The 25,896-nt window shown below is 54.0% G+C and overlaps 2 protein-coding genes across 2 annotated transcripts in view; one reads left to right on the top strand and one right to left on the bottom strand.

Moving 5' to 3' along the window:
- RPS3 (ribosomal protein S3) overlaps positions 1-25,896 on the bottom strand; it is a 780,806-nt gene that overhangs the window by 672,256 nt on the left and 82,654 nt on the right. The window lies entirely within an intron of this gene.
- GDPD5 (glycerophosphodiester phosphodiesterase domain containing 5) overlaps positions 1-25,896 on the top strand; it is an 87,935-nt gene that overhangs the window by 7,389 nt on the left and 54,650 nt on the right. The gene's annotated exons all lie outside the window — the stretch shown is intronic.

Genomic DNA, 25,896 nt, shown 5'->3' with positions numbered 1-25,896 from the left:
GGGGGGGGGGGGGCGGGGTTGTCCAGTGCTGGGTGAGGAGGGTGTCAGGAAAGGCTTCCTGCAGGTGGTGTTCCCAGAGCTGAGTGTGAAGATATCATTTAACACACACATGTGCGTCTGCTGGACCCCACAGGTTTCCCTCTCCCCGCCCCCCCACCGCCAACCACACGCTGTCTCACCATCTGTGACATTGTGCTGTGAGGGCACGAGGGAGGCAGGTAGGGAGGAAATGTGGGCTGAGGTCTGAGAGTCTCAGCCCTTCCCAGGCCTGGGACCAAATCTCCCAGAGAAAAGAACAACCAGGCCTTGCTCGCACCCAGTAGAGGTGTCTTCCAGCATTGATCCTATAGCTTTTAGGTTTTTAAATAAGTGGACTCGGTTAAAAAAAAAAATGCCGTGAAGAATTTGTCTCATCCTCGCACCCAAGAGGCTCCAAGAGAAAGTTTTCTTCCACTGACAAGAGCCAGGATCCCCAAGTATCTTGAAGGAGTTTGCCTCTGAGACACCCTGAAGTCAGAGATCCCTTGCTGCCTGCACTTGTGGTTGGCTGTGGGGCCTTGGGGACGTGACCTCATCCGTTGTGTTTTGCCCATTTTTGTGTCCCTCTTATAAAATAGACTCAGAGTAATAAACCTTTCTCCAAGAGGCGGGTAGGGAGCCTTTAGGGTAGAAGACGCTCTAGTGGGCACATCTGGGCCCATGACTCTCAAATTTTTCTGCACACTAGAATCATTAGGGAACTTTTCTTTTTTAATTTTTTTTTTTAATTTTTTTAACATTCATTTTTGGGAGACAGAGAGAGAAAGCATGAGTGGGGAAGGGGCAGAGGGAGGGAGACACAGAATCCGAAGCAGGCTCCAGGCTCTGAGCTGTCAGCACAGGGCCCGATGTGGGGCTCGAACCCACAAACTGTGAGATCATGACCTGAGCCGAAGTCAGACGCTCACCCGACTGAACCACCCAGGCGCCCCTTAATTTTTTTTTTTAACATTTATTTATTTTTGAGACAGAGAGAGACAGAGCATGAATTGGGGAGGGTCAGAGAGAGAGGGAGACCCAGAATCCGAAACAGGCTCCGGGCTCTGAGCTGTCAGCACAGAGCCCGACACGGGGCTCGAACTCACGGACCGCGAGATCATGACCTGAGCCGAAGTCGGACGCTCAACCGACTGAGCCACCCAGGCGCCCCAAGAATCATTAGGGAACTTTTAATAGTCCTGCCTGGGCCGACAACCAAGGCCTCAGCAGTTTTTAAAGCTTCCTAGGTGATGTCAGCTCCCCAGGATTGACAACCACCCACCACCCTCTGTGGGATGCATCTTCAGTGTCCTCAGGATGAAACCTGCACAGCCCCATGATAAGGAGCGCATTGCTTCCAGGCTGCTCCCTCCTTTGGGGTACCGCTCTTCCTGGGACCTCCCTGCCTGGAGAAACAGGGGAGTGGAAAGACTTTGCAGTCTGAGAAGCCTGGGTTCCAACCCTCCTCTGCTGCCTAGCTGGGTGTCTTCTCTGAGCCTCGGTGTCCTCATTTGAAAATAGGAATAGCAATCATCTTTCTCTGAAATGGCTGTGGAGACCACACGAGGCCATGCACAGAAAGCGTCAGCACTGGTGCAGCAGAAGGTCACAGACAGTGGCAGAGCAGGGCTACACCTAGACTCTGGACTCCCCCCCGCCCCCCGTGGTGCTCTTTCCTCCTGCTGCAACCACGGAGACCGGGTCTCTTAGATGGAGGCTGGTATGGGGAGGGATCCACACCCTGTCTTGGAGCCCTTTCCTGCCCCCCTTCTGTAAGAGATAAGATAAGGCAGCAGGCATTTTGTTTTGCTGGGATTTGTTTTAATGGCCAAAGCATCGAGCCCTCCTTCACAATGAAGCTTTGTCTGAATCTGCTTGTTTTTCCAACCTGGACACCCGATGGCACCGCCCGCTTGGGGCCCCGTCCCACCTGGGAGAACGGAAGAATGTCAGAAGATTTTTTTTTTCCCTTCCATCTAGGGGAGGGTATGGGGGAGACATTGAAGGCCTCTGTCTGGCCCTCACCAATAACTGACCCCATTTAAGTCAGCTGCCTCTGTTGGAAGCCAGTTCAATGAAATTATTTCAAGGCAGTTACCAGCATGGGTTTTGCCGGCGGAAAAGCTTGCATTTGAGTCCTGTCTTTGTCACTCCCCGGCAGTATGACCCTGGGTGAGTCATTTCAGCTTTTTGAGCCCCAGTTTTCTCTTCTGTAAAATGCATGAATAGGATGCACTTCATGGGCTGTTGTGAGAAGTAAATGAAGTGCTTAGTGTATAAAGCTTAGTGCCTGCTGTATACACTCAGGAACCGTCATCGATTGTCCTCCATAAGAGCCGAACTCTGCCTCCTGCTCCTTCCTTCCTTCCCTGGTCTGGTCCTGCCCTGGCCTCCAGCCTGCTCCGTGTGCTGGGCCAGGCCCAGGCCGAGACAACGGAGGCCTGTGTATAGAGTAACAGTAACGGCACCCCCGTAAACTGCTCTGCTTTAATCATTTGTTCCATGGTTATTTAGAAGAGATTCCGAGGGCTCTTTGGGGAGAAGGCTGCAGAAAGGGGGTCATTGGTGGTGGTAGTGCTTGATCTCCCCTGCTCTGGCCCAGCCAGAGAGAGAGTATCAGCCCAAGATGAACTGCTCCGGCAATAAATAGGGGTGTGGCAAACCAACAAAGGAGTGTGCAGCACCCAGAGCTCACAGCCCCTGGGAGCCATTCAGGGCTAAAGGGGGCTGAAGTTGCAAGGGGAGGAAGTGGTCAGTGATATGGACCAGGGCCGCGGCCTGCAGTAAAGGGAACCGGTCAGCTCAGGAGACCCAGGGGGGAGAAACCTCAACTCTCTCTCTTCCTTCCTCCAGTCTCCCACTGGGGCTTCCCACTGGGTGAACCTACCCAGAATCCCGTGGCACGGAGCCCAAGGCAGTCCACTAAGATCAGCCTTCCGGGCCCCCAGCAGGGCGGGGAGTGGACCCAGAGTGGCAAACAGGACGTATTCCTCACTCCATCAATCAACAGCTGTGGAGTCTGGTAGCCACCCGCCTTAGGATTCAGTTGAAGGATCATCTCTTGTTACTTGGGCATATCCCTTATGAAGGGGGTGTTGGCCCCTACACCAGAGACAAACCAAAGCATTCCAGTGCCTTAGTACCCCTCTGAGATTGGTGCCCAGGCCCCTGCCCACCGAGCCTGCCATTGTGTCCAGTTCCATCCCCACGGGTCCTGAGAGGACCCGGCTCTGAGTTTTCTCCAGCCCGATCACCTGAACGACCTGTGTCTCTGTCCCTCTTTGTCAGGCAGTGTGGGGTAGTGGTTAGAACACAGGCTCCAAAACCAGACTTTCTCCTAAAATCCTGACTCTGCCATAGAGGTGGGGGAACTAGACAATGTGCCCCTAGTCTCTTGGGCCTTGATTTCCTCATCTATGAAATGGGGATAACGGAGAGTACTCAGAGGGTTGTTGTGATGAGCAAATGAACGAACAAATGTGAAGTACCAGGAATAGTCCCTGGCGAGCAGGGAGCAGCCAGCAAATGACAGCCTTTACCGTGATCACAAATAATATAGTGGGAGCCCAGAACTCACAGTGTGGCTGGACCATCAGTATGGGGCAGGGACTGTCACCACCCTCAGTCTAGACTCTGTTCCAGTGACAAGGAACAGAGTGTCGTGTAGCCTTGCCACACTGCGGACCTTCACCTGTCAGCCATCTGCCCCCCCCCCCCCCCCCCCCCCCCCCCCCCCCGCCACAGTCCTCTGCTGCAAACCATGTCCTGGGAGGAATGGCTTCTCGTTCTATCAAGCCTCAGTTTCCCCATCTGTGGACTGGGGTAAGTACTCACAGGGCTGGGGCCGTGACATGCAAAGTGCTGAGTGTGGCTGGAGGAGTCAGGCTTCTCCTCCACCCTGTTGCCGCAGAGAAGTCAGGGACCCAAGAGGCCTGCCTTGGTCCATGTCTCATCCCCCAAATCAGGCTGTGGGTAGCTTCCAGAGTGGCCTTGCCAGGGAGAGCCTAATCTGTGGAGTGAGGCAAAGGTTATGGGTAGGTTGGTGTCAGGTGAGCTCAGGTGGCTCTGGGGTAGCCACTTTACATGCTGTCCTTAGAGCTGGGCAGCCAGTAGTGGCTCTGACATCAGCCTTTAATACCCAGAATGAGCCACACCACCCGGAGCTCAGGTGGCTCTAGAGAGCCTATGTAGACCAGGTGAGAGGAGTGTGGGGCCAGGCAGGCCTGGGACAGATGATGCAGGGGGTGCTGGGCCAACACTACAAGGCCCTCTGAAGGGGTGCCCGGGTGTGGGATCTGGGGAGAGCGTGAGGTTCCTGCCAAGCAGGGCGCTGGAGGCATGGTCAGATGGAAAATCTGTCGGGGTCCATTGCATGGAAAGCACCCATGAGGCCCCCAGCGATGGTGTCTTGGGGGCAGCTGGGCAGACCTAGAACGCAGAGCCCTTTCTTTGCAGCTGGCCGCCACTGAGCACTCCCTCGCCTCCCTGACCGGAATGCTGTGCATCACCCGTAACACACCCCTGGGCGTCTGAGGAGGCTCGGGCATAGAGGCCCAAGGTGGGTGTGGCAATGAGGGGAGGTGTGCAGGTTTCCAGTTCAGTCCTGGCTTTGAAGCCCAGCTCTGCCTCTCTTGACCAGAACTTTGAAGACACTGGGCAGGTCACTTAACCTCTCTGAGCCTCAGTTGCTCACCTGTAAAATGAGGGCAGTAGCACTTCCCTTCCAGATCTGTTTCGAAGCGAAAATGACATGATGGACGAGATCGCATCTTCTGCTTTAGAGGAGACTCCACAGTCATCCTCATCCTGCTGTCCTTGTCCCTTTTTAATGCTGCCTCAGGAAGTTCTTTCTTGTGTTCAACTGAGATCCATTGTGCTGTAACTAGAACCTCCTCCCTGTTGAGGGCTCTGCAGAGGCCCGAGTCCGTGCTCTATACAAATGTGCCCCGTCAGTACCTGCACTGAGGCTGCGTGTTGGTTTTCACCCTGTGGCTTGGGGGCCGAGCTGTCAATGGCCAGCGCCTCCTGACCACCGTGCAGTGGGGGTGGGTGCATCATCCTGACTGTTCACACTACTCTTCCTTTCTGTGCTCAATCCATGTTCCCAAAGGGATGACTCTGGGGCAGTGGAGAGAGCCCTGAGCTGGGCCTAGAAGGCCTGGGTCCTGGTACCCACTTGGCCCGTCTTGCTGTGTGGCCTGAAGCCAGTTAGCAGCCTCTCTGGGCCACAGTGAGGATGTCTGTGCCTGGGGCTCAGCTCTCTCCGGTGAAGATGTATGCGGTTCTGCCTAAAGACCATTTTCCTCCCTCTCCCCGACCTGGGCCCCAGCCAACCCGGGAAGCCAGCAGATTAGGGTCCTGCTGGTGGCCGGTGGTGGTAAGAGCCGGGTCCACTCTCCGATCAGGGCTCCCAAAGGCAGGCAGTGATTTCAAGGTTAGATGGGGGATTTCTGGTGGATGGGGTAAGTACCCTCCTCTTCGGGGATTCTGAGAGCCTGAATCTCTTCCTACCTACCCCGCTGCATTCACCCAGCTAAAGGTCAGTCACATTTCTTGAGTCCCACCGTGGAGAATATCTTTTCCCACATGAAGTCTGCTTTAATCCCTCATGGTGTGGGGGGAACCCGAGGCTCAGAGAGATGAGGAGACTGGCCCCGAGGCCCCCCAGCCTGTCTGCAGGGAGTGGTGAAGGAGCCTGGAGCTCCTGATTCTGAGGGGCCCCTGTGGCAGAATGTGCCCTCTAGGCCTCATGTGCCCTCTAGGTCCTCGGCAGGGTGTAGCGCAGGGGAGCCAGGTGGTCTGAGCAAGGCTGTTTACAGCCTGGGATGGGGCTCTGGGAAGAAGTTGGCCAAGGAATGGAGGAGACAGAGGGGTTAGGAGCCTGGGAGCCCTGAGTTCTGAATGCCCCTGTGAACTTCAGCGTTTGGTTTCACAGAGGAATCAAGACTCAGTTCTTGTTGGCTTTGGACACCTAATAGTTTACCTTTATAAAGCACTTTGATATCCACAATGTCACTGAATCCTCACGGCAATCAGTGAGAGGCAGCGTGGGTCTGGGAGGGCAGGAGACGGTGAGCTCTGGAATCTGACAAACCCAGGTTTAAATTCCAGCTCCCACCAACTCTCTGCCTTCGAGCAAGTGAGTAACCAGCTGAGCCTCAGTTTGCTTATCTGTGGAAGGGACAGTCATTCCCCACAACAAATAGCAACGGCTGTCTTGCTGTGCACACTGGGTGAGATAAAGTCTATGACCACTGGCCCAGTGCCTGGTGCAATATAGTAGTTTTCGTGATATTTATCATCAGCCCCACTTTATAGATGGGAAAATGGAGGCTCAGAGAAGGAAGGTGATTTGCCTGAGGTCACACGGTGATCTAGCTTGGTCCTCCAGACTTCCTGTGTGTGGCTTTTTCCTCCAGCACTTCCCTTTCTGTCCTCAAGTGACCCGACACCTCGTTTATCCAGTCTTCAACGTGTGATGCTGTCTGCTGCTGTCTGATGAGGCCCTGAGTATACCCTCCCCCGCCCAAGTGCCTACCAGCACTTGCCTGGCACGCAGCGGGCACTTTAAAAATGTTTGTCCTGTGCATGACTATGTTGATAAGTTTGTGTAAAAATGTGTTTTTCCAGGCAGCCAAGGCTTGTGTCCCTAAAGCTTCCTTCTTCCTCATGCCCTTTAAAAACAACCCTTTCATAGTTTGGGTTGGAAACCTTGTGAAAAGGATTGATCACTTCCTTTCCCTGCACAATGCCGACATGGTTAACCTCTCCGGGAAGGGCCTTGCGAGCACTCACTGTGGTGCTGGGAGCACTGAACCCTGCTGGCCCTGAGCCGAGTGACCCTGGGCTGCTGCGCCTGCTTGACTGCCGTAGGGTCTGCTTTTGCAGGTTTCTGGCTCTTCTCACCTTGACCTTCATTCTGCTGCCTCCAGCAGTCCACCACCTTTCTTCCCTCGCGCGCCATGTGTCTTTCCTGATTTACGGCTTCTACCAGTTAGGGTAGGGGCTAAGAAATGGGACAGCCGAACTTATTGGAATTGGTTTGTTCATTCATTCAGTCATTCAACAGCCATTGTTGATTCTGGGTCTTGCTAGGGATTCCATCCATCCATCCGTCCGTCCGTCCGTCCTGATGGAGGACTTCTGCAGTGGCTTGTGATCAGTCAAGACATGACCACACCCTCCTGGCAGTGCACGCAGGGAAATGATGTGTACATAGCAAATGCCAGTACGGGACCTACAGTTTATGATCTGCCTCTGAGTGCATTACCACACTGAGTCTTTACAACAGCCCTGAGAATGGCTTTAGCCCGGTTCTGTGGATGATTAAAGCAAAGCTCAGCAAGATGAGGTCTCCTGCCCAGTAGCCAGCAGTGAGCACAGAATTGCAATGGGAACTCAGGTCTCCAGCCTGGCCTGTCACCTGTTCCCTCTCCTCTGTCCTCCATCTGTAAGCTGTATGATGCCCCATTCATTTTCTGCTTCTGTCACAAAAGATCACTGGTGATGGCTTAGGCCAGACCTGTGCCTCTGTACAATGGTCAGCACGAGGAAATGTGGCCTTGGCTGTATGCCAGACACAAGCACCCTTTCAGCGCGCATACCTCGGCCTGCAGTGGACCTGCTCACACCATCCAGCCCACACTTCCCAAACTGCTCTGAGGAGCCCTAGTTCCCGGCAAGGGTAAGGGTCCCGGGACGCATGAGCATACAAATTCGAGACATGCTAGGTCACATAAATCGAAACAGGACTTCTCAGGGCTTTTAATGTGTTGATGTAAATTAGTCTCCCAACAGGTGGTGCGGTACGCCGCCAGCCTTTCCCAACTCCCAGGCTTGCTTCAGCATGCAACTCCTTTGTCACCAAGCAGGGTCTGGGACTAATAGCCTAGAGAGAACACTTTGGGAAGAGCCAGATCAGCAAACCCGTACTTTCTCATTTTGTACCGGAAGCCTCCAGCTAGAGCTTCTTTCTTGCCCACGGCTGTTTGCATTTTGAAAGAGGATCACAGGGAACATGGTTTAGCCCCAGGACAGAATTGATAATAATGGCGGAGGTTCAGGCAGCGGGAGGAAGTGCAAGGTGGAGATATTTTTATTCTTTCGTCCACCATGCGACCATATCTCAGACATCTACTGTGTGCCAGGCACAGAGCCAGCATTTGGAAATGCCAAGATGCGTCTGACTAAGAACCTTCCATTTCATTTCCCCGTGCCCACGAAGGGTTTTTAAAGAAAGACAAATACAAGCCTTAAAAGGAATAAGTGGTTCTTCTAAACTGTTCAGGGTCTTTGTGGTGGGTGGGTGTGTGAAGTTCATTTCGTCGGGGGCTTTAGTCCCAGGTCCTGAGGGGTGTGAGTGAGCCAGTTCCAGGAACAGTTACCCTGGGCAGAGTGAACAGATGTTGTCAGGGAGGTCAGGAGTGTGGGGAGGCTCAGAGGAGGCAAGGAGGGAGGGAGTGGGCAAGGGCAGCTGGGGGATCTTGAGTGAGGCTCTGCAAAGAAGCGCAGAGGTTATAGTGGGAGGTGAGGGGGTGGGCAAGCATCCTGGGAAGACAGGAGCCTGAGCAAAGGTATAAAGGTGGCAACGGGTGGGTTACGTCTTCGGGGTGCTGTAAGGAGCCAGGGTGGTGGGGGAAGAGGGAGGAAAGGCGGTTTGTTGGAGATGGGGCTGGAGAAGCTACCTGAGGCAGATCATGAGGGTCCAAACATCAGCAGAGTATGTGCCCACCTGACAGGGAGCATCTGGAGGGCCAGACCATGTCGCATTCATCCCAGTGTGTCTGGCACCTGGCGGTGCCCAGTTTGTGGACTGGCCAGACTCTTCTGCGGGACCTTGAACAAGTGGTTCCCCCTCTCTGGACCTTGAGTGGCTCGTGCTCATGTCAGTCAAGGTCACCTAGCACTTCCCCTCCAGCCTTGAAGGACTCTCAGGGATTCTTGATGTGTGTGCAGGGCAAGACCCAGAGCATTTCCCCTCTAGCCCGAGGTCCGCTGGGCTGCCCTAGCTGGGCAGGGGCCAGTGGCTCCCTGGACAGGGGGCAGCCCGTTGGCCGGGGCGGAGGTCAAGCTGGCTCTGCTGCTGGAATTCACTCCTCGCTGTCTTTAGCAGTTGGGCACTGGGCTCAGGATGAAGTGCCTCGGTGTCCTCATTGCTTGCTGGCTCTTCTGAGGCTCCAGGCTGTAACTGGGGGGTAAGGGGAGTCGAGCCAGCCTATGGTTGAGGGTTGTGTACCTGAAGCTGTTTGGTGCAGGGTAGGAAGTTCTGCTTCCTTCTTTGGGAAAATGGATAAGTTACTTAACCCCTGAGCCTCAGTTTCCTCATCTGTAAAATGGGAATCATAGTAATTTCCACACTGACCTTTTGTGAAGATTCAATGAGCCGTAGTCTGTGAAAGCGTATAGGAAACTAACTTATCCCACACATGTGTAAACCAGTCTTGTAAATAACATTTATTTGCCCACTATAATCTCCCAGGCCTCTGGCCCACTCACTCCTTTCCTGGAAGTGCTCCCTGGGCACCGCATACCATTTTCCATGCAGGTTTCTCCTGCTGAGTACATTTTATCCAGGCCAAAGCCATAGGAGCCCATGAATTATGTACAAGGAGCACATGCAGGCCAGGGCTGTGTTTACACTCCAGTGTCTGCGTGCATTCCAGTAGGAGGAGAGACAGCACCGCCCGTCCTGTCTGCTGGGGGCTGGACCAGCTACCGCCCCCTCCCCAGCTGCTTCCCAGACGCCTGCAGGGCTTTGGGTCCTGGTCTCTAGGGAAGGGTGGGGAACACATGTGAGGAACTCCCCCCTCCCCAGCTTACCTGTCCTGTTCACAGGGATGGGGTCCAACAGGGCCTGCCCACCTACAGGCCTGTGTCCTTGGGTAGCTGGTGGGGAGGGGAGTGGTTGGGGCCCGTGGGCAGAACAAGACAGTCACCCCCCCCCCCCCCCCCTCCCGCCCATCCCTTCCACTTCCCAGTTGGTGCCAGGACGTGTCAGTCGGGACGACTCAGATCTCTGGTGGTGTGGATGCTGCTTTATTTCAGCAGGGCTTAGTTGCTTGCTCTTGGGGGACCTACACCTTGTCACGCAGAATCCTTGGTCACAGCCACTGTGCCCATGATGAGGCGCAGGGGGACAGGACTGGGCTCTGCCCAGCATCTCTTCTCCCAGAGTTCTGAGGGTCCCTCTCAATGCCCTTGTTCCTGAGAGGCTCCCAGATGGTGTCCCGGCCCCAGCAGGGGGGCTCCCGGCAGACAGTTGGACTCAGCCAGCACCCAGAGGGATCACAGATGCTGGCTCTGCTTGGGCTGGCACGGGGGCAGGGCAGAGGGGGCCGGCAGGGGGAAGGATATCATGGAACGGGAACGTAAACTTAAGCAGTTTATTGAAAGAAGAGCCAGTAAACATAAGCAGCAGTTCTCCCCCATCTTAAAAAGGCCTGACACACCCCGGTTTCTGTCCAGCTCCGTGCAGTGCCCTGCAACCTTAGATCTGTGACACGGCCTCGTCTGTAAAATGCTGACGACAAGGCCAACCTCACGAGGCTACCGTAAGGTCAGATCAAAACACCCAGCAGGTGGGACATCCAGGAAGGTGCCGGGCACATAGTAGGCCACCGATTTTCAGGGAGGATCTAATTATAGCCCAGAGCAAAGAAATCAGGACTTTGGAGGCATGATGTGGTGTCTAAGCAGGAGAAAGAAAACTTCTCTTCAGCTCCTTGAAAAGGTCAGTGCAGCTTAGATGTGTTCTCACACCGATGACCCCAGCAGAGGAGCTTCTGGGTCAGCAGCAGGTGTGGTGGACCTTCCTGTTGGGACAGGCGACGCTCTGCAGCCAGGCAGCCCTGGGTGTGAGGTGTGATTCTGCATATTTGCCAGTGGCCCAGGGTGAGTCCCCAGTCTCCCCGTCCCCATAAAAGGGAGGTCATGGATACCTAACTCTCAGGGTTATGAGACTCCGGTGAGAAATGCCCTATAAAACTCTACTGGGGAATAAAAGCACGAGTGACACATAGTGAGTGCTTGGGGGCTCTGCAGGAGGGTGGCCCGGGGTGCAGGCCAGTGGCCCAGGGCAGAGAACCCAGCCTCACCTTCCTTTCTGGCCTCAGGGCTGTGCTCTGCAGCCCCCTCACACAGGCCTCAGGCTTCGGGAAGGTCAAGGGCCTCCTGACACCTCCTTGTGGTCACGATTGACCCCCCAGGCCTGCACCACGGGGCTGACAGAGCTGACCGGCAGCTGGCAAGGAACTAGGCCCCTGCTCAGCTAAGAATAGAAGGCTTTGTGTGATTTAAGTAGCAGCCGATCGCATCAGGCCTCCCAGCCTGGCCCAGGGGGCTTATTAAGTGGGATCTGGGGCCATTGTGGGTCCTCCTGGGTGGAGGAGGGAGAAGGTGGGTGAAGGGTGCTGGGGCCACCACGGGCTTCCCCAGGACTTCTCTCTTGTTTCCACGTGATGATGATTTGATTTTTTTTCCATCAGTGAGGCTCATTGCTCCTCCCGTCTCGTCCCTGGGGCTGGCTAGGGAGCATCACCCAGTGTTCCTGGGGGAAAAAGCTCTCTGGGAAGTGTTCAAACAAACAAACTGGCCTCTGAGAGGAGCAAACAGATCCACGAAAATGGCTTTGTCTTCAAGGAGAGAGCTGTCGATGGTGGCCATTTACTGAGTGCCTACTGTATGCCAGACCCTGCTGGGCTCTGTGTTTGTGCCTGTGCCTCATCAACCCTCAGAGGGGTGCAGCTGGGAGGTGTCCTCATGGACATCATAGGGATGATGTCCAGCTAGTACTTGGCAGAGCTGAGATTGGAACCAAGGACTGTCCCACCTCGTTCCTTCTGGGGGCAAAAGATTCCTGAGTCGGGGGAGAGGTGAGAGTCTCAATTCCTGGAGAAAGCCCTAGGCATGGAGGACTTGTCTTGGTGCAATGAATTGTGCTTTACTTTTTTTTTTTCATTTTTATTTTAATGATTATTTTTGAGAGAGAGAGAGAGAGAAAGAGAGACAGAGCACAAGCAGGGAAGGGGCAGAGAGAAACGGAGACACAGAATCCCAAGCAGGCTGCAGGCTCTGAGCTGTCAGCACAGAGCCCCGTCGCGGGGCTCGAACTCATGAACTGTGAGATCATAGTCTGAGCTGAAGTCAGATGCTTAACTGACTGAGCCGCCCAGGTGCCGCGAATTGTGCTTTCCTTTATGTTACTCCAGGACTGGATTGGGAAGAGGAATTGTGATCCTGTCACAAACAGAGTAGGTGCAGGCACCTGTTTGTTGAGTTGGAACAAAACCAGATCCCATTGGGGCTCAGATTCCCCTTCTGTGAAGTGGACAGAAGCTGCTTGGGGCAGGATCACGAGGCCACAGCACCAGATTCCTGGACTTTTGAACAGTGAGTGTCCTGGTCCCCCTCTCTGCAGGTCCTTGGTGCCTCCCACCTCCCTCTCCCCTCAGAGATTATTGCCAGTGTGAGAACTGGGAGGAATCCTGGGTCACCCTTCGGTTGTACAGATGGGAAGACCGTGTCCCAGAAGGATAGGGGTCATGAAGCAAGTGGGCTGGGAGCACATAGTAGGTATTTAAGAAATCCCTTCTTTCTTCCAGTGCCTGCTCCCCTTTGGGCACTGCTTTGGTGTGCAGATCTGAAGGGCTGTTGTGGGCTGGGGGACGGAGTCAGCCAGGTCCTAGGAGAGAAGGAGGGAAGCAGGGGCCAAAGGTGCGAGCCTGTAGTGCCCCAGAACCATCTGCACTTACCCAAATCCTGCCCAACTCAAAGCCCCCCACTTCTGTGGAGCCTGCCTGGACTCCCCTCCCTAAAGCCCTTGTAACCTCCCTCTCTACCCCAAGAGTGGGGGATTTTTTTTTTTAACTGTGCTAAAATACACATGACTTAAAATTTACCATCTTAATAATTTTTTTTTAAGTTTATTTTGAGAGAGAGAGAGAGAGTGAGCGAGCAGGGGAGGGGCAGACAGAGAAGGAGAGAGAGAATCCCAAGCAGGCTCCATGCTGCCAGTGCAGAGCCCGACATGGGGCTCAAACCCATAAACCGTGAGATCATGACCTGAACCAAAATCAAGGCTTGGACACTTCACCAACTAAACCACCCAGGCGCTCCAGAGTCTTAATAACTTTTAAGGGTACAGCTTAGTAGTGTTCACTTTATTCACGTTGTTGCACAACAGATCTCCAGAACTTTTCAACTAGCAAGACTGAAATACCCAGGAAACTGCCACTCTCCATTCTGCCCCCGCCCCCCAGTCCCCAGCCCCCAGCCCCCAGCCCCTGGCAACCTCCATCCCACTAGGAATTTGACTACTCTAAATACCTCATATACGTGAGATCACACTGTGTTTGTCTTTTTGCAAGTGGCTTATTTCACTCGGCATAATGTCCTCATGGTTTGTCCATGTTGTAGCATGTGACAAGGTTTCCTTCCCTTTTTAGCGGCTGAATAATATTACAGGGTGCATGCATACCACACGTTTATCCATTTGCCACTGGACATGTGGGTTGCGTCACCTCTTGCTACTGTGAAGAGTGGGGGTTTGGGAGGTGAGCCGGCCTGGTTTGGACCCTGGCTTCTAGCATCACTTGAGCTGTGGGTCTGAGTCCTTCGCCCCTTACTGCTGTGCCTGGAGGGGGGCTGCAGGGATTAGAAATTGTGCGTGTAGAAATGCCCGGCAAGACAGTGAAGCGGGGGTGGGGGGATTCATTCTCATCATGCACTTTCCATCTTGGGACAGATACCTTTTGGGGTTTAGAGGATCCACATGCCAAGCCCACCTTAACCCCCTTCTACGAGGCCAGCTCAGCATCTGGTGAATCTTACAGCAGTGGAGCAGGAGAGCACCTGGGCCCACAGAGGGGCAGAGACTTGCCCAAGTCTGCACAATCAGACAGTGGCCATGGCAGGATTAAACTAAGGTCTCCAGCCTTCCGGCCCAGGGACTTTCCTACTGTGGTCTCCAGGATCCATAGGCCTGGTCCTCAGGTGGGACTGGCTCTCCAGGGGCCTGTGTGTAATCCTGTGGCATGCAGGGCTGGGGGAGGCAGGGAGCAGGGAGATGAGCATCTCAGGCTCCTCTGTACAGGGCCAGAGGCAGGTAGCATCAGCTGGGCTCCTCTGATGGCCTCCTTCTCCCAGGGCTGTGGACAGCAGCACTGCCCCAGCGATGAGGGGCTCGTGTCGGACTCCTTTGCATGGTTCAGGCTTGTCTGAGGTCCTGCCTTGCACCTGGGAGCTCACACTCTGCTTTCACTCACCTGTTCATTTGCTTATTCCTTCCCTAGTCATCTATTCAGCAAACACTCCCCGAGGCCTGCTGTGGGCCTGGAGACCAAGCCGACCTCGAAGGCAGTTAGTGTGGTGTAGCAGTAAATAGTGTGGATTCTGGGGCTAAACTGCCTGTGTTCCAATCCTGCCTCTGCCAATTGCCTGACTCTGCTCTGTGATCTTGGCCAAATTGCTTAACCTGTCTGCCTCTGATTCTTTTTCCCTAAAGTGGGGATAACGATGTTCCAGTGACTGTTATTACAAATCGCCTTGCAATTCAGTGACTTTATATAAGAACAACCATTTTATTATCTCAGTTTGTATAGCTTGGCAATCTAAAATGGGCTCAGCTGAGGGGCACCTGGGTGGCTCAGTCGATTAAGCGTCCAACTTCAGCTCAGGTCATGATCTCACGGTTTGTGAGTTCGAGCCCCGTGTTGGGCTCTGTGCTGACAGCTCAGAGCCTGGAGCCTGCTTCGGATTCTGTATCTCCCTCTCTCTCTGCCCCTCCCCACTCACACTCTGTCTCTCTCTCTCTCTCTTAAAAATAACGTTAAAAAAATTTTTTTAATGGGCTCAGCCGAGTGGTTCTGGCTCAGTGTTTCTGACATGGTTATAAGCCAGATGATGGCTACAGCAGTGAGGAGCTGGGGCAGCTGGAGGTTGGCTGGGCCTCTCTTGATCTTTATGTAGTTTCCGGGCTTCGTTTCCATCTGTGAGCTCCTCTGGGAGCCTCGGAGCAGTCAGGTTGTCTGCATGGTGGCCCAACACTCCAGCAGGGGTACCCCAGTGAACTCCACAGAAGCTGCATCACATTCGATGAACTGGCCTTGGGAGTCTCATAGGGTCACTTCTGCCATTACTCCCAAGCACCCCCCAGATTCAAGTGGGGGTAGCCTAAACCCTACCTCTCCCTAGGAACATTGTAGGAGGCGCATGTGGGGTGAAAGCTACTGCTGCAGTTGTCTCTGAAAATACAGTCTGCCACAGTTGTGAGAGTTAGGTAAGTCAAAACACGGGAGCTGTCTAGAACGGTGACTAGGCATTGTATATAAGCGATAGCTATATATAGTCAAGGGTGACCGTATGCAATTTACTCATGATGTGCTGATTTTAAGACCTGATTCCCAATGCGGAAGCCAATTCGATGAACTGTAGCATTTCTCATTTGGGTATTGAGGGATCTCTAGGAATTCAACATGCAGGGGCAAGTGGGAGGGCCCTCTGTGCAAAGGGAACGAGCTGTGTAAAGGTGTGGAGTGTAAAGTTCCTGAGGCCTGGACTTAGCTCCTGGTGGCAGGGGCTCCCCTGAGGTGAAGTGGGGGAGGGGGGCTGGGAGAGTGGATGGAGGCCAGGCTGAGAAAAGTTTTGCGGATGGGATTTGATCCTGTGGCTCCCAGGGAGTTCTTGGCTGTTTCTCAGGCAGAGATATGAAGGGCTGGAGTACCCTAATGAGGGAGCCGCTTCTGAGGTGTGACCAGCAGAACTGGGGGAGGTACTGGACTTAGGGGGTATAGGGAGAGGGCAGGAATGATGGGACTCGTGCCCGCGTGTTTGCCCAGGGCGTTTGCATCAGTTTTGCATGTGACGAGCATAACCACACTCACTTGCCTTTTCTCCCCTTCTAGTATATTGGACACTTTGCAATTTTTCTCTGCTGCAAGGGGAGATGGAAGGGTGGGAGGGTGCCTGCCTTGGCAGAGGGGTCTGGAAGAGCCTAGCAGACAACCCTAGGGAAGCCGGCAGGGCCAGAGAACTCTCAATGGCCTCCTCCTCATGCCTCAGCCCCATCTGCGGGGGATGCACCCCCCCCCCCGCCACCCTCATGGTCTCCCCTTCCAACACCCCTGCCTAGTGTGCAGCTTCACAGCATCCAAATGGAACAGATCCCGGGGGTTGTAGTGTCCACCCTGCTCACATTACAGATTGGGAAACTGAGGCCCAGTGACTTGCTCCAAATGCCACAGCAAGTTAGCAAAGGATCCAGCCTCAAGCTGGCCACATGGCTGCAGCAGGTGCAGTGGCACTGAGGGCTGCCTCTGATTCAGTTTGACAGGAACAGGTGCTCTTCGGGTGCAGGGCTCCTCCCTACGAGATCCTCCACCCTCCACCCCCGAAGCCTCCCCCCAGCCACTCTCTAAGGCCAGTGCTCCCTCCTGAGGGAGGTAGTGGATTTGGAGGTCGGGAACCTGATTTCAAGGAAAGAGAAGAAGGGGCTCTTTAGCAGCTATGTGCTCCTGGGAAAGTCACCTTGTCTCTCACCTGTAAAAGGAGCAGGAGCGCACCAACCCCAGCAGGGCTGTCCTGAGGATTAGATGGGCCCTCCGGTGCTGAGCGATAATCTCTGATGCTGGTGCTGCATCTGGGAAAGGGAACCGCCAAGGATTACTCGGGAGAGGGATTTGAGCTGCTATGTGGAGGCAAGGCTGGACTAGCGCTGGGAAAAGGGACTTGGTCTTGACCCTAAAAGCTCTGGGCTTGTGACGGGGCCGGTCCAGCCCTTCCCTTACTCGTGAGAAGGGGCCCAAGGGAAAGATTGGGGTGGGATCCAGGCAGGATCCCCTTCGGGGGCAACCTCCCCACCTAGCACTGAGAGGGAAGGAAGGGTCGAAACAGCAGAGCAAGTACGGTTGCTGTCTCCTCCCGCCCCAGCCCCTGCCCTGCATGCAGCTGTGAGAGACAACCCTGAGCTCCAGCCAAGCTGACCTTGACTCCTGGCACCCATGGTGTCCGTGAGGGAAGCAGAAGCCCAAGACCACACTGCTTCCAGAGTGCTACAGCTATGGGCCTGTCTACACCTGCGTGTGCCTCCATGAGCCTGTGTGTATTCACGTGTCCATTTGTATTGCCTGGGTCTGCCTGTGAATATGTGCTCTAAGTTTGTGTATGTCTGCCTCTGTGTGTTTGTGCATGTGCTAGCACATGTATGAGAGGGGGCCCTTGGTTTCCTGCAGGCCCCATGGGGTCTCTCCTTATAAATGGCAGACAGGTTAGAATGTGTTGACAAGGGGCCAAGTGCTCATGTGTTTTAAGCCCTGAGGAGGAGTGGAGTAGAGACAGCCGTTGCTCTGGCAGGTGTGTGGGCTGAGGGGAGGTCCAGATCTCACCAGTGGGGCAAATTCAGCAGAAAGACGAGTTCCCCAGATCTGGAAAGCCTCTGCCAGGGGCTCCTCTGTGCAGAACTTGGACCCAGAATCAAATCAGGCACCACCTCTACTCTTGGAGCCAGCCAGGGGCATCAGTGTGCAGCTGAACACGAGCATGGCTGCTGAACCGGGCTGTGCAGGGCCCATGGAAACAGGAAAAGGCATGCCCAAGTCTACCAGGAGAGTCAAGGAAGTCTTCCTGCGGAAGGAGTTTGAGCCAAGACTGCAGGGCTATTTGGTGGGAGGGGAGGGGAGGTGGAGAACAGATGCCAGGTGGGCCTGGGGGCTTGAGAAAGATGGATGGGAAGGGTGATTCTCATCTGCCGGGCCTGGAAGACTGGAGAATGGAGGTGCCTTGAGATAAAGCACAGGGGTGGAGCAGGTTTGGGGGAATGTGATGAGTCATCATTGCGCCACTGGGGGTGTGAGGTTCCTGTTGGGGTGTCGAGGCCGGGATGACCAGGGGTCCCTGGATACTCCAGACTTGAGCGTGGTCCAGGCAGAGACAGTGGTGCTAGGTGATCTTGCACAAGGAGAGTGTGAAGGGCAAAGGAGGACAAAGGGCGTAGGAGAAAGTGCAGCACGAGGCTCTGGGCAGAGAGGGGGACCTGGAGGCAATGAGGGAAACCAGAGCAAGTTGTGTCCTGGATGCCAGGGTCCAGAAGGTTTCCGGAAGGAGGGTGAGGCCCATAGTGTCAGGGAAGAATGAGAGCTGCACGGTGGGCTCACTCATGTGGAGGTCATGGTTGAACTGGCGGGAGCACAAGGCTGTGGGTTTAGCAGCAGGTGGGAGGGAGGCAGTGGAGACGTGAGTGTAGACAACTCTTTCAGAGATTTGGATGAGAAGGAAGGAAATAAGGGGTGTGCTAGCTGGGCTGGGGTGGAGGGGGACAGACCGAGTGAGACTCAGGGCCTATTCTTTGCCGCCTGCAAGGAGCCAGCCCAGAGGAGGTGCCGAGGGAGGAGGAGCAGGGTGAGGCTGCTGTGGACACCTGTACTGGTTCTCTGCTGGGGCCCGGGGGAGGGCGCCTGGAGGGGGCGGATTTTCCTGGAGGGATGGTTGTGCAGAGCAGGGGAGGAGGAGGTGGCATGGTGGCAGCCCTCAGTCCTGCCCTGAGCTCTGCCAGGCTCCAGTGTATCTGGCCACCCTGGGAGTGGGAGGACCTTACATGCAGAGACTTTTGACATCCTAGGAGGCAGAAGCCCCACAAACTCAGAGCATCCTCCTAAAGCAGGTTGCAAATCAGTGGTTGAAGCTCAGGGCTGGGTGGAGTTGGCCTCCGGTGGTTTTGGGTCTGCAGGGCTCTAGGGGTGGCTTCATAGCTGCTTCAAACAAGAAAAGCCTGGGAAGGTCAGGGCACGGATCCTCAGGCTTCTAAGGAGGCCACGCCCAGCTCCCTCGGGTTAGGGGGTGGCTGTCTGCCGAACTGGAGCAGGTGTTCACAGACATCTAGCCCTGCTCCCCTTCTGGGCTGGCTCCTTCCCTGAACAAGCCCGAGTCTCACCCAGTCTGTCCCCCTCCCCCCCTTTCCAGCTAGCACTCCCTTTCTTCCCAATTACTGGGAAGTTCTTCCTCTGGGTCTAGCCGAAGTCTCTCCTGCTGTGCGTTCCCTTCTGGTGAACTTGTTCAACCCTGCTCTGCGGAGCCAAGCTGATCAGCCGGCCGCTTTGAGTGGCGGCCAGTGTTTTTACAACTTGTTTTCATGAAGTTGGTTTGAAGTCTCCCTGCATTCCCAGAATGTCAGACCCGCCCTGATTCACAAGGATTGACCAAAACAGGATCTGAGCCAACGAGAAGAATCTGAGGACTTAGTCATCCCCCTTGGATCATCTGCAGATTCTCCTGCTTTCCTTCTAATAAAAAAAAGAAAAAAGGAAAAAACGTAAGTTAGCTCAGATGGCCAGGAGGGTAGAGTGTGGGAGGGATGTACATAGGCTCAGATGATGCCGGCCCAGGCTTTCCTCAGGGAGCCCACCTCAAGTCAAGTTCGTTCTGCTGCTTGCCACATGGGGGAGCTTGAACAACTCCGAGTCTCAGCCTCAGTTTCCTTGTCTCTGAAATGGGAAAATTAATGGCACTGACCTCATAGCTGTCTGAGGTGGGGCGATCTCGAAGCAGACCCTGAGACAAGGGTTCACATGAGAGTGATTTATTAGGAAGTTTTCCAGAAAACAAGCTGCTAAAGTAATAGGGAAAGTAGAATCAGAAAGAGGAGGAGAAGCAAGCTCTGGGGACATGAGGCCAAAGCTGACCGAGGGCAAGGATGCTAGAGAACTTAGACCTTTACCCAGGTGGTCACCGGTAAAAGGGGGCCCTGGGGACCAGCCATGACCGCAGGCAAAGGGATTCCAACAGCCTCAGGGCAGTCCACCCACACACCTCCACAGATGCTGGCTGCTGGGAGGGACCACCAAGAGGCAGAACCTTCCTTGTGCTTCCACTGTTCCCCCAGGCCCAGGTGCTGGCTCACGCTCTCTCAGCTTCCAGAAACAGAAACTCACAGAGCTCCTCAGCTGGCAGACGTGGCCCCAGCCCCCAAGGTTCTCCCTGATGACTCGGCTTCATGCAGCCTTTCCACCTTCGCCAGGTTGCCTTGCTGTAGACCCTTCTGGAGAAGTCTGCCTCTGAGCCACTTGCATCTCCAGCCCTGCCTGCACAGCCTAGGGGGCATCTGTGAAGAGCAGGACATGGCAGAGGGCCCAGGGGCAGTGGTTAGATCAGGGCCTTGAAAGCATTGAGCACCACAGAGGAAATCAAGGCCCTTGGGGCCCATCCCCACCTGAATTGAATTTGACTTTTCTTCTCGGCCCACGGCACCCCCCCCCCCCCCCCCCCCCCCCTCTATGGGCAAAGCCCAGGTGTTCAAGGATTGCTTCTGGAACTCATGTTGGTCAGCATGTCCCAGAAACAAACAAGCAGGAGTTATGCTCTCAGGACTCTGACGATGATGACTTTAACTGGTGGTGTCCTCCTGGGGTAGCCCAGATAGAATCTGCCCCAACCCTTCTCCCACCCCTGTGATATCACAAGGGATGTCACTCAAAATCTGGCCTCCCTGCTAAGGCCTTTGGGAGTCCAGCGCTGTAGAGCATGACAGGCCTGGGTCCTAGTTCAGACTCTTGTGCCTGCTGTGTGACCTTGGCCAAGTCAGCTCCCCTCTCTGAGCCTCAGTGCCCCATGTTTCTCACCAAAGTGTTGTATCCACCCACCTCAGGTCTGGTGGTTTCAACATGGTGTTAATCCCTGTTTGATACCCAGAGAGGCAAAGTGACTTGCCCAAGATCACACAGCAAAAGGGTGGAGGTGACAGGACCAGGAATTGCTCCCTGCCCCCTGGCTGGTTAGGGAAGCACCTTACCATTTATCAGCTCTGCTCTGGCTCCCAGCCCTGTCTGATTTGGAACCTGCACTAAGTCCTTAATGAACAGGATGGACTGAGGTAGGGACCCCAGTGGTCAGTGCGCGCTGTTTATCACTAGTTCCTCTGACAACCATTTATGGACGTACTGTGGAAAGATGGACGAGGTCCTGCTTTCCCCAGGCTTAATGTCTAGCACACGTATCCCAAGGCCTGGGCTCCTCCTTGCCTACCCTTCCTTCCAAGGAGCGGGCAGGGAGCGGCTGGCTGGGGTGGTGGATGCAGAGGAAACAAGCTTGTTCAGTCGTGGCTATTCGTTGCTGCCTCCAGTGGATCCAGTGCTGGACTAGGTTGGGGTGAGGCTAGGAGAAAGCGCTGATCCGCCAACAAGGCCCCCCTGCACCCCACCCCCAGCTCATGCCTCCTTTGTTCGGAGGGCACTCGGTGCCTTTCTCCGGGCTCTCCCACCAGGGCTCGGAGCCTCTCCTGGCACACAGAAGAGCTCAGGGACTGTGTGCTGGTGACTGGATTTATGGTTGTGTAGACTGGCTTGGGAGTCCGAGTATGAATCCTGGCTCTGCCATTCACATAGCTGTGCCCTCGAACAAGGGACCCAGAGCCCTTGAGCTGTTCTGCCGTCTGCAGAGTACAGGTGCAATGGGAGGCTGAGGGAGACAAAGGAGAGAGTGGACAGACTCTCTGTCCCTTTCAAGGCTACGGCCGGCCCTCCGCATGTGGTCGACGGTGCTGCGGTAGATGGACCGGCATGCGCCAGGCCAGTGGGAAACACGAGACGGATGGCGTTAGGTCCTATCACATCAGTTCTCCCTGTCTGCTGGGCTCCCCCAATCCTCCCACGGGGAATCTGGTCTGGTGGCTATAACCCATTTGAGGAATGAAGACCTGAGCCTAGAGAGGAGGCTGACCTGCCGGCCAGTGGCCAAGCCAGGCTCAGAGCCCAGGTCTCCTGGCTTAGTCTCCTACTCTCCCCTACCCTGCCCCCCTCCGGAACCTGGCTCCTGCTCTCTGGAAGCGCTCTGTGAAAGATGCTAGGAAGGGTGGTGGACCGGGAAGATGGAGGTTTCTCAGGAGCGTGCATTCTGGTGGCTTTAGTCCAAGGGGATCAGTGTGACCAGTAGGCGCGGAGTAAGTGGGCCGAAGGCGGGCATGGGTAGAGGTGGACTGAGAAGGGGTGCAAAGGAGAAAACCAATTGTGGGGACCAGAGGTCACTGGGTCCATCCGCTCAGCCTGATGGCCAGGGGGCTGCCAGACACTTCTAGGCCCCCTGGGCCAGGTCCCTTCCCAGATGGTGCTGGAAGGTAAGGGACTTTAAGGAGCAGCAGGTCTGAGGGAGATGCTAGTCAAGTCACGGTCACTGTCCTTGAAGGAACCCCAGTCGGCTCTAGAAATAAGGCCCACATCTAAGCATGAGGACCTTTCATGGGTACAGCGCTTTCTAAAAGGCAGACTCCAGGGAAGACAGGGCTGGCTGGCAGCCCAGCAGATGCTCAGGTGAAGTGACCAGGGCAGGTGGCCTGGGCCCCACAGAAGTGAGAGCTGGTGGGCGGGGAGTGGACAGGCAGGCCCAGGGCAGAGTTTGCTGGGCCCCGGGGGGGAAAAATGCAAATGGAGGCCCATATACTTTGTCAGATATTTGAAGGTGATACCACAACTCAGAAACTGCTCAATGAAATAATTTGATTTTCTCATCTTGACAGATATATCTTCATAATACAAATTGAAATATACACATAAAGGTTTTATACAACTGAGAGTGACTGAATAGCAAAGGAGACTGAATGTAGTTATTAGTACACATCTGGGGGCTTTGTTGGTGATGTTTGGATACATTGCTACTTATTATTTTGTAAAATATATTGTCTTCATTTTTACAAGATCACTGTAGTTGTATTGTTGTAATCAAGATTTTCACATCATTTAAAAATTGGATATTGATGGTAATCATCTGAAGGATCGAAAATAAAATGCGATTATATTTCAAGTGTATAGATTATATTTCCATCAAAAACATAAATTAAAGTAAATGTAAAGAAAGGAGAACTTACATCCTCAAAACTTGTTTTCATTCCTTGAAATTATCTATGGATATTAAAACTATATACGTTGTGGGGCGCCTGGGTGGCTCAGTCGGTTGGGCGACTGACTTTGGCTCAGGTCGTGATCTCACGGTTCGTGGGTTCAAGCCCCGTGTCGGGCTCTCTGCTGACAGCTCAGAGCCTGGAGCCTGCTTCGGATTCTGTGTCTCCCTCTCTCTGCACCTCCCCTGCTGGTGCCCTGTCTCTCTCTGACTCTCAAAAAATAGATGTTAATAAAAAAAATTTTTTTAAGAACTATATACGTTGTAATTAACGAATATCAGATCTTAAAGTAAAATTATTTAGAGATGAAATATCCACATTTTTGAACATTTGTAACTGTGAGCCTATTCACAGTCCCAGGTGTCCATGTGGTTGCCAGTGTGAAGGATTAGCATCACACTTCATGTTACATTAATTTGAGTAATATGAATTCTTAGATGCTGAAAGATGTTCTTCAGCTGCCTTGTGTATTTATTGTGGATACCGCACTAATTCATGAGTACTTTTAGAACCACAGATTGGAACAGGGAGAAAAGCCAAATAAAAAGAAAATGTTGCTCAGCATTACTGGGAAAGACACTTTGTTATGCAAGAAGCTATGGCTAGTCGCTGTCTGAAAGGATTTGACAAGTTTAATTTGCCTCTGGAATGTTTCCTGCTACTTAGTCCCCTCCTCCACCACCACTCCTAGTGTCCCCCTCCCTCATCCACAACAACGCGACCCACAGACCTTTATCTGGACAGAATCATCTTTTGTTCTTCACGCCAAGAAATGGAGAAGGGTTTCAGCGGAACCTGAGTGGTGTTAGGGGAGCGGATGAGGCTCCCGGGTCCCATGGATGTCCTGTGGTGGGGGCTCCTGTATGTTCTCTACTATGTTCATTTGTGAGCATGTGTCTGTGATGTGTGGTGCTCAGGGCAGTGGCCTTTCTGCCCTACGCCTAAGGGTGATTCAGGGGATGGGATGAGATCTCACCAGTGAGATCTCTATCGTACAGTTTAACGAGAGATAAATGATGGAGCTTGTGCCATGGCTGGTGTCTAAACCTCTGTGTCTGCGTTCACTCATTCATTTCACTTGTGTGTGCATTTACTCATTTATTTAAAACCTGTATTCACTTCCTCCAACCCTTCATTTCATTGTGGAATGCCAGGCCATAGTCAGTCTTGTGATGCAGCCCCAGATCCTACAGACGAGGGAATCAAGGCTCAGAGAAGTGCACTGGTGTACCTAAGGTCACACAGCAGGAAAGCCCCTGGTAGGTTTCACAGTAGAGGATGGACGCCACGTTTGAGTTTCAGGTAAAATTTGAATAGGTATTACTGTATCCCAATTGGCTTTTGGGGCTCTGCCACCCAGCCACCTGCCTCAGGGCCCTTTTCAGCTTGAAGAGCCACTTCCCGTTTGGGGCCAAACACTTCCTTCAAGTGACTCACAGGCTCCCACTGGTCTCGTGCTGGGAAGCCAGCGTGGGGGTGGAGATAGGCCCAGGCCACATCACCTTCTGCCTGCGACCCCAGCTGGGTGACCCTGAGACCAAGCAGTGCCACAGATTAGAGGTAGGAGATGGAAAAGGAAGGAGGATGTCAGACGGTTCTCACCCGGCCTGGTGGGCAGGACTCTGAGGGAGCAGGGGGACCTGAACCCGGGCCACGGTGGGCAAGGGGGCAGCCTCCACGTCCCGCCCTTCCCACATCTGGCTTCCAGGGTAGCCACTGCCTATGTCGCCGCTGAAGCAGAGACGGGGGGCGGAGCCCTCAGGGAGAATTTGGGACACTTTCTCTTCAGTGCAGAAGGACAGTTAAGTGGAAAGAACATGAGGCCGGGAGTCATGAACTTGAATTTCTAACACCAACTTTCTCATGAACTTGTCAGCTCCCTATCCTTCTCTGGGCCTCAATATGCATGCCTGGGGGAGGGCTCGCTGGCTGTGACCTTTTGTGGTAACTTGGTATCTCAGGATTTATGCGAAGAGATTTGGGGTTGAATTCTGGCTCTGCTACCTTGCTGGCTGCACCCACGTCTCAGAGCCTTCATTTTAAATTTCGAAATAATATTCACTTTCAGGCATTTTACGTAATTTAATCCCCACATCAACCCTGTGAGTCAGATTTACTATTATTGTTGTCATTGTAACTATTTTATAATACGGAGATTGAGGCACAGAGAGGTTAAGTAACTTGCCCGAGGTTACACAGTAAGAACCAAGATTCTGATGTGGACAGTTTGACCCCAGTGCCCATGCTGTTAACCACTATGTACTTGCTACTCAAACTGTGGTCCTTGGACCTGAGCCCCAGCATCACCTGGGAGCTGGTCAGAAATGAAGGATCTCAGGCCCCCTTGTAGACCTACTGTGTCGGACTGTTTTAACAGGGTCTCCAGGTGATTTGTTTGCACACTGAAGTTTGAGAATGTTTTTATTGAGAGTGTTTATATTCCACCCATCACTTAGGGTCATAATGAATGGGAGGCGAAGGAAATAAGTATGTTTTGTAAACTGTAAAGTGCAGTGCGTTCAGAGCATGGTGAGAAACCTGGGGACTGCAGGTAGAGGGAGGCAGGGTTAGGGTGCCCCGGGGGTCTCTCAGTAGCCGGATGTCCTCTCTAAGCTGTCTCTGAGTCCAGTTCTGTCCCCCTCCGGTCTGAGGCCGAGCTTGGCTGTGTGTTTCTTGCTGGGGTGTGGCTCCAGGGCCTGATCGGGTTGGAGAGTTCTCATGTTGGCATGGGCTTGAGCCACCCCTGTCCTGGGGCTGCAGGGCACCAAGAGGCCCGGGTCCCAACCCTGGCTCTGTCTACAACTCTCTGGGAAGGCCAGGCCAGCTCCCGGCCCTGCCAGCCTCGCTCTGCCCCAGTGGGCAATGCGGCAGCATCTTGCAAGCCCGCAGTGCTGCCCCAGAGCTGTGTCCCTTCTCCGTTTCTCTCCAAGGCCTGTCGGAACCAACTCTCCTCCCAGTTCCTGGGCAGGAGGGCTGCCCTGCCGGCTGTAGGAGCTGGTGGT

Source organism: Panthera uncia, chromosome D1, assembly GCF_023721935.1.
Source record: "Panthera uncia isolate 11264 chromosome D1, Puncia_PCG_1.0, whole genome shotgun sequence".
NCBI lineage: Eukaryota > Metazoa > Chordata > Mammalia > Carnivora > Felidae > Panthera > Panthera uncia.
This window is presented reverse-complemented; position numbering and strand designations above follow the sequence as displayed.